Source organism: Aotus nancymaae, unplaced genomic scaffold (genome assembly GCF_030222135.1).
Source record: "Aotus nancymaae isolate 86718 unplaced genomic scaffold, 86718_ANA_hifiasm-v0.15.2.pri h1tg000099l, whole genome shotgun sequence".
In the NCBI taxonomy this organism is placed as follows: Eukaryota; Metazoa; Chordata; class Mammalia; order Primates; family Aotidae; genus Aotus; species Aotus nancymaae.
Genome location: NW_026988514.1, coordinates 7,422,883 through 7,431,788, shown reverse-complemented (window position 1 = coordinate 7,431,788; position 8,906 = coordinate 7,422,883). Strand labels below are relative to the sequence as shown.

The window sequence follows — 8,906 nt, the reverse complement described above, 5'->3', positions numbered from 1 at the left end:
GCCAGGCCGGTCTTGAACTCCTGACCTCAGGTGATCCTCCTTACTCGGCCCCCCAAAGTCCTAGGATTACAGGCATGAGCCACTGTGCCTGGCCTACTTTTCTGTATATTTTAAATATTTCATAATTTTATTTAAGAATTAGAAAGAACCATAAGCATTATAGCAGGATCAAATACATCCCTATTTGATTCCCATCTTTACCTTAATTACCACAGTAGACAGAAAATATGGCCACTGTCCCCTCTCAACCATGGTCCCAGCCGAGACTAGCCAACAGGAACAGTGGAGACAGGGAGACTGGCAGACTCAGCTCTGCCAAGTAAAGATCTCTGCCCCTACACAGAGGAAGTCCCTTCCTTCCCACTGTTCAGAAGGAGCTGAAGATTCCACATGGGTGGCAGGTGTGCTTCTCCAGCTGGCCTCACTCTGGGGAGCCAGCGACAGGGACCCACTGGCTGCTGCATGGGGCTCACAGGGAAGGAAGAAAGACGATGCTGCCAACTGGAGTCCCCTTTCCGCTGGCTTCTCAGTGCTGCTTATGCCCCAGCATCTCAGGACCTTTGGGCTAGAGATGTTAACACAAGGAAATCCAGTTCAGCAGTTAGGAGGAAAATCAGCAAACTGAAGTAGCATTCAAACCATGGGATGTTTCAGATCCACATTCTACACTGTTTCAGGGAATATAAGCTTCATAGACACAACATTTATAGAAGTTGCTCCTTAAGCAACAACTTAACCACCAACTCCAATTTAAAACCAAAAAGCATGTCAATACAATCAGAGTGTTCACCTTAGAGCTGCCTAGCTTTCATGTTGATCACAAAGCAGGTACTTTTTGGAGGGATTTCACGGCATTTTGCTAAATGAAAAAAGCCCAATCTCAACAGGTAACATATTTGTGATTCCATTTATATAACTTTTTGTTTTTTCCCCAAGACAAAGCCTTGCTCTGTCACCTAGGCTGGAGTGCAGTGGCACAATCATAGCTCACAGCAGCCTCAAACACCTGAGCTCAAGGGATCCTTCTCTTCCAGCCTCCCTAGTAGCTGGGATTATAGGTGCATGCCACCACCACGCCCGACATATATAATGTTCTTGAAATGACAACATTATAGAGATGGAAAAGAGATTAATGGTTGCTAGAGTTTAGGGACAGTGGGAGAGAGGTAACTATGCATAGATAGCACGAAGATCTTTGTGGTGCTGGATCATGTCGTATCTTGAATGCAGCGGTAGTTACAAAAGTCTACATATGTAATAAAATGGCATTGGCTGGGCGCAGTGGCTCACACCTACAATCCCAGCACTTTGGGACGCTCAGCCAGGCAGATCACCTGAGGCCAGTTCAAATCCAGCCTGGCCAACATGACAAAACCCTGTCTCTACAGTAAGTACAAAAATTTGGTCGGTTAGATTGGCTCACCTCTGTAATCCCAGCACTTTGGAAGGTGGAGGTGGGCAGATCACTTGAGGTCAGGAGTTCAAGATCAGCCTGGCTAACATGGTGAAACCCCATGTCTAATAATAATACAAATATCATTGGGCATGGTGGTGAGTGTGATCTCAGCTTCTCAGGAGGCTGAGGCACAAGAATTGCTGGAACCCAGGAGGCAGAGGTTGCAGTAAGCTGAGATCTTGTACCTGTACTCTAGGAGACAGAGTAAAACTATGTCTAAAAAAAAAAGAAATTAGCCAGGTGTGGTGGTGCATGCCTGCCCAGCTACTAGAGAGGCTGAGGCATGAAAATCACTTGAACCTGGGAGCAGAGGTTGCAATGAGCCAAGATTGAACCACTGCACTCCAGCCTGGGTGACAGAGAGCAAGACTATCTCAAAACAAACAAACAAACAAACAAAAAAGGCATAAAACTATACACATATTGTACTAATGTCAACTTTCTAACTTTTATGTTGCACTATAATTATGTAAAACATACCCACTCAGGGAGACTGGGTAAAAGGTACTCTGTACTATGTTTGCAAATTCTTGTGAATCTATAATTATTTTAAAATTAAAATTTAAGAAAAAAATCACTTACTTGTGTATAAAGTTAAGTGAAATCTATAGATTAGGGGTTGGCAAGCTATGAACCATAGACCAAATCTGACCCACCTCCTATTTTTATATAACCTGAAATCTAAGGATAATTTTTATATCTTTAAGTGATTGAAAATTTTTTTAAGAGAATGTTTTGTGATATATAAAAATTACATGAAATTCAAATTTCAGAGCCCACAGGTAAAGTTTTATTGGAACACAGATATATATATTCATTTACATATTATCTATATGTTACCTCAGCAGAGTGGTGGTGTTGCTTCCTATAGAATGAACGTTTGTGTTCCCTAAATATGCTGAAACCAAAGTCACAATGTGATGGTATTTGAAGGTAGGGTTAGTGGTAACTGATTAGGCCATGAAGGTGGAGCCTTAATAAATGAGATTAATCACCTTATAAAGGGACCCCAAAGAGCTCCCTCATCCCACCTGCCACGTGAGGACACAGTGAGAAGATAGCTATCTATGAACAAGGAAGCAGGCACTAACAAGACACTGAATCTACCAGCATCTTGATCTTGGACTTCCCAGCCTCCAGAACTGTGTGAAATAAATTTCTGCTGTTTATAAGCTACCTAGTTTATGGTCTTTTGTTACAGCAGCCTGAATAGACTAAGACATTGCTATAGAAATCATATGGCCTATAAAGCTTAAATTACTTACCATCTAGCTATTTACAGAAAAAATTTTTGCCAATCCTTGCTATAGAACATTTAGGATTTTTATTAATTACCTATTTTGAATAATGCTGAAGTGAAAAATCTTTGCACTGATTTCCGGATACACACGTTTCTAGGATAGAAATCAAGAAATGGAGGTATTTAAAATTTTAATACATACTGCCAAATCTTCCTTCAAAGATGGTGGTTCTAGGGAACAGTTTCTGGTAATGAAGGAGGAATTTGTATCAGATTAACCTTCCTGCTGATGCATTTGCAAGAATCTGGACAAAATATAAAAAGAACAACTGTTTGAAGCACTGTAGATCAACCAAAAGTAGGGAGAAATTGATGGGATGTGACTACTCTTATGAGAAGGAAAGCAAAGTAAGAGCAAATGAACCTGAACCCTAAAATAAGCAGAAGAAAGTAATAAAGGTGAGGGCAGAAGTCAGTAACATAGAAAATGAAACAAATCGAGAAAATCGGTAAGACCCAAAGTAGGTTCTTTGAAAGGAGCCCAAAAAATGATAAATATTAGTCAGACTTGTCAGAAAAAAAAGAGAGAAGATACAAATTGCCAAAAGCAGAAATGAAAGAAGAGCCATTACCAGAGCCTTACTATGAACAATTCTACGCTAATGAATTCAACAACTTACTGAAATGGAAAAATTCCTTGAAAGACTCTGTATTATTTCCTAGGGCTTCCATAACAAAGTACCACTTAATTCCTCACAATTTCTCAAATTCCGAAGACTAGAAGTCTGAGATCAAGGTGTCAGCAAGGTTGCTCTCTTCTGAGGCCTCTCTTCTCGGTCTGTAGATGGCTGTTTTCTGTGTATTCACATTCACATGGTCTTTCCTCTGTGCATGTTTGTGTCCTAATCTTCTCTTCTTCTACGAATCCCAGTCGTTTTGGATTTGGGCCTATGTTAATGACCTCATTTTAATTTAGTTATCCCTTTATAGGCCATATCTCTAAATATGGCCACATTCTGAGACGCTGGGAGTGAGGACTTCAACATGTGAATTTAGGGGACACAAACGATCGAGCTCGTAACAGGCACAAAAACTCACTCAAGAGAAGATAGATAATATAAGTAGCCCTAAATTTATTTTTAATTGAATTTATGATTTAAAACCCTTCTACAAAGAAAACTCCAGGTCCAGGTGGCTTCGCTGGTTAATTCTACCAAACGTTTAAAGAAGAATTAATGCCATATCTACATAATCTCTTCCAGAAAACAAGAGATGATGGAATGCTTTCCAACAGATACCAAAACTTGACAGAGACATTATAAGAAAAAAATTATAGAATAATGTCTCTCATAAACACAGACGCAAAAGTCTTAGTCAAAATTTTAGCAAACCAAATCTATCAATACATAAAATAAGTAACACGTTATGACCATGTTGTTTATCCCAGGAATGAAAAGTACTTTTAATATTCAAAAGCCAATCAATAGAATCCACTATATTAAAAGACTAAAAAGAAAAACTATATGCTCATTGCAATAAACAAGAAACAAATTTATCAAAATCCTACATCCACTCCTTATAAAAACTCTCAGCAAACAGAAATAGGAAAATTTGGCTTAACCTGATCAAGAGCATCCAAGAAAAAACTTGGTTTAACATCATACTTTTTTTTCCTCGTTTCAAGTTTTAATCAACACTTGTATATAAGATTACTTTATTCCTGCATCTTCTCAATTGCTTCTTCCTTGTATTTGCCCTTTTCCTTTCCTACTTGGCAAGGTTTGGCTTTCCGTTCAAGGATCTTTTTGTGGTCTTTGTCCAGTTTTAGCCTAATGATAACCACCTTGCTGGGGTGAATGCCTACGTGGACAGTTGTGCCATTAGCCTTTTCCCGCTGCACCCATTCCATGTAGATTACATATTTCTTCCTGTAAACCTGGACTACTTTGCCAATCTGTTGACCTTTATAGTATCCTTGTACAACCTGAACTTCATCATCCTTTCGGATGGGCACGGATCACACGTTGTACTTCTGCTTCAGCTCTTTGGAAAGAGGGGAAGACATAATCTTCCTGTGAATGTGGGAAGGTGCATTGAAATGCTTTTTGTAATTCTTGCTTCAGTCAGAAGTCACAAAGGGATTGAACTTCATTTTGGCCGCTCCCGCTTCGGTGATGGTCACAAAAGAGCGATTAACATCATACTTAGTGATGAAAGACTAAATGCTTTTCTCTAAGAATAAGCAACTTCTTACAACTTCGTTCAATATATTACAGGAGATCCTAGCCAGTGCAGTAAGGCAAAAATAATGGTCACAAAAGAGCGGTTAACATCATACTTAATGATGAAAGACTAATGCTTTTCTCTAAGAATAGGCAACTTCTTACAACTTCTGTTCAACATATTACAGGTGATCCTAGCCAGTGCAGTAAGGCAAAAATAATAATATAGGCAGAATACATTACAGGCTCACACCTGTAATCCCAGCACTTTGGGAGGCCAAGGCCAGCAGATCACTTGAGATCAGGAGTTCAAGACCAGCTGGGCCCCATCTCTACTAAAAATACAAAAATTATTTTGTATGGTGGTACACAGCAATCCCAGCTACTCAGGAGACCGAGGCAGGAGAATCACTGGAACCTGGGAGGAGGAGGTTGCAGTGAGCTGAGATTGCACCACTGCACTCAAGCCTGGGCAACAGAGTGAGTGACGAAAAAAAGAATAAAGAATGATACAATGGACTCTGGGAACTCAGGGGAAAGGGTGGGAGGAGGGTGAGGGATAGAAGATTACACATTGGGTACAGTGTACACTGCTCAGGTGATAGGTGCGTCAAAATCTCAGAAATCACCACTAAAGAACTTATTCATGTAACCAAACACCACCTGCTCCCCAGAAACCTATTGAAATAAAAAAAAAATCAAATAATTTTTTTTTAAAGAGAGGTCCAGGGGCAGGCTTGTTTGCCCCTTCTATCATGTGAGGACACAGCAAGAAGGCACCATCTCTGAGGAGAATAGGCCCTCACCAGATACCAAATCTGTCAGTACCTTGATCTTAGATTTCACAGCCTGCAGAACTGTGAGAAATATTAATAAATGTTTGTTGTTTACAAGCCACCCAGTTTATGGCACTATGGTTGCTGTCACAGCAACCCAAACAGACAAATACAAATGATTAAAAATGATAAATTGAATTTCATGAAAATAAAAATCTTTCACCCTCAGAGAAATTTAAAATACATGCCAGACTGACGATATTTGGAAAACACATGTGATAAAAGACTTGTTTCCAGATTTTGTAAGGGACACTTACAACTCAATAGGGAGCAAACAACTCATTTTTTAATTAAACCTTTGTATTTGATATCACTGTAAACTTACATGCAGTTATAAGAACTACATTACAGAGAGCCTTTACCCATTTTTCTCCAATAATAACATCTTGCAACAATCTAGGAGAATCACAACTAGGATACAATGACATTTATACAGTCAAGAGACAGATATTCTGTCACAAGAATTCTCCATGTCTTCTCCTCCTGGGATTCCTGTTAGATGCATATCAGCACTGTGAAATTCCTATGTTCTCCATACTTCTTTATAGAATTTTAAAAAATTTATCTTTGTTCTTTGTTCTACTTTCTTGGGAGAATTCCTTGGCCTTACTTCAAACTTAAAATATTTCAGCTATGTCTGTTCTGCTATTTAGCCTCCATATTGAGGTTTTAATTTTGACAAAATTTCATATTTTCTAAATGTCTCATTATTTTTTAAAGTCTGTTATTGTTTCATAGCAGCAATATTCTCCTTGCCCTCTGAAGTTACTACAGTTCATTTAGAGCCTTCTGCTTGTTTCCTGAGCTTGTTTTATTTCCCAGGGTTAGTTCTTATGTTTATAGGGTTTGGTGCCCTTTTTTATGTGTTTGGTTTTCCCAATTTGGTGATCTGGTGGTTGCACCTCTTTTCTTTTCTTTTCTTTTCTTTTTTTTCCTAAAGAGACAGAGTCTTGCTAGGCTGGTCTTAAACTCCTGGGCTCAAGTGATCCTCCTGCATCAGTCTCTCAAGTAACTGGGACTATAGCTAGGAGCCACTATGCCTGACTAATTGTACTTCTTCCTACGGGAAGTGCCCCCCAGCCCATCTGCAGCCTTCCTGCACCCACACTGAGGAAGGGACAGTGTGCATCTTGGGCAGGCCATATCCACCATCTGATGCCTGAGGGTTCCTGCACAGCCCAGGTGCCTCACCAGCTGCTGCATCAGCCAATCGCAGGGAAAGCCCAGACTAGTAGATCTCCGTGGGGCCAGGAATGCATGGCATGAAAAGAGCTTATTTCCCAAGGGAAGCAATGGGGTCTTGTGGACAGAGGTGAAGTCCAAAACTACCCCTTCCTTAGCAAGTGACCTTGGGCAAATAACTTTATATGAACCTCAATTTCCTCATCTATAATACAGACATATTCCCAACATGCAAAGTCATGATGAAGATTAGACAGCATTCAATTATACATACAAAACATCCAGCAGAAGGCCAGAGACACGGCAGACACACTATAAATGGGGGCTACAATTCTTCTTACTTTATGTCACTTTGAATGCTCCTGTAGTAGGATTCAAAGTATATCTCAAAAAGCTTTTTTTTTTTTTTTTTGAGACAAAGTCACTCTGTCGCCCAGGCTGGAATGCAGTGGCACAATCTCGGCTCACTGCAACCTCCGCCTCCTGGGTTCAAGCAATTCTCCTGCCTCAGCATCCAGAGTAGCTGGGATTACAGGCACGTGTCACCATGCCCAGCTAATTGATTACAGGCATGTGTCACCATGCCTGGCTAATTTTTCAACAAGCTATTTTTGAGGCTGAAGAAACTTAATACTCCACCAACCAACCTCACGCTGATTGTTCCTTTAGGTTGCCCATGCCAGTCCCATAGTCAGTATTTCTGTGTCTGTTCCAGAGAGGTTCATCTCTCTTTTCCTCTTCCTTCAAACACCACCTCTTCCAGGAATCTTCCCTGACAGCCAGAGCCATCTGCGCTGACCACCAACATAACTCATAACTCAGTGAATTAAACGGCTGACAAATCTCTCCACTGGACTCCTGATGCAAAGAGCCAGCACGCAGACGGATGACTTCTACCCAGGCCCCAGTGTCCAGCACAGAGGAAGTGCTCTGAGAAGGGGATAAATGAACAAATGATGGGTTCCAAGCAAAACAGCCCTCCTCTGTGGCAGCTTCTCCAGCATCTCCACAGGAAAGCAAAACCAATAAAATGTGAGAGTAGAGAAGTCAACAGACAATACTTGGTGCTCAAATGAAAATCTGGCACGGTGGCTCACACCTGTCATCTCAGCACTTTAGGAGGCTGAGGCGGGTGGATCACTTGAGGTCAGGAGTTCAAGACCAGCCTGGCCAACATGGTGAAACCCCATCTCTACTAATAATAAAAAAAAATTAGCCGGGCATGGTGGTGCATGCCTGTAATCCCAGCTACTCAGGCGGTTGAGGCAGGAGAATCACTTGAACATGGGAGGTGGACGTCGCAGTGAGCCGAGATCGAACCACTCCACTCCAGCCTGGGCGACGAGAGCAAAACTCCGTTCCAAAAAAATATCCATGGAGGTGGAGATTTTCTTCTCTCTCTCTCTCTCTATATATATATATATATATATATTTTTTTTTTTTTTGAGGCACAGTTTCGCTCGTTATCCAGGCTGCAGTGCAATGGCGTGATCTTGGCTCACCGCAACCTCTGCCTCTTGGGTTCAGGCAATTCTGCCTCAGCCTCCTGAGTAGCTGGGATTACAGGCACGCGCCACCATGCCCAGCTAATTTTTTGTATTTTTAGTAGAGACGGGGTTTCACCATCTTGACCAGGATGGTCTCGATCTCTTGACCTTGCGATCCACCTGCCTCGGCCTCCCAAAGTGCTGGGATTACAGGCGTGAGCCACCGCGCTCGGCCCCTCTCCATATATTTTTTAACTTTCTCCCCATTCCCTAACCTCTCTCAACTGTCTGTCCCTCCCCCAATTTTACAACATGAAATGAAAACAGCAAATCTCTCTGAAGCATCTTTTTATTTCTCTGTGATTTGGTTTTCTACTTTGGTACACATAAGCTGTGGCTGCATTTCACACATAAGCTGACACATCTCGCAGGAATGCCCCATAAAACAGAGCGCAAACACATTACCCAGCAGGTTCGTGTCAC

General features: G+C 41.3%; 1 pseudogene; it reads right to left on the bottom strand.

Annotated features, from left to right (window-relative positions):
* Positions 1–1,414: 1,414 nt before the first annotated feature.
* On the bottom strand, positions 1,415–8,133 carry LOC105734595 (large ribosomal subunit protein uL24-like; annotated as a pseudogene).
* Between the last annotated feature and the right edge of the window lie 773 nt (positions 8,134–8,906).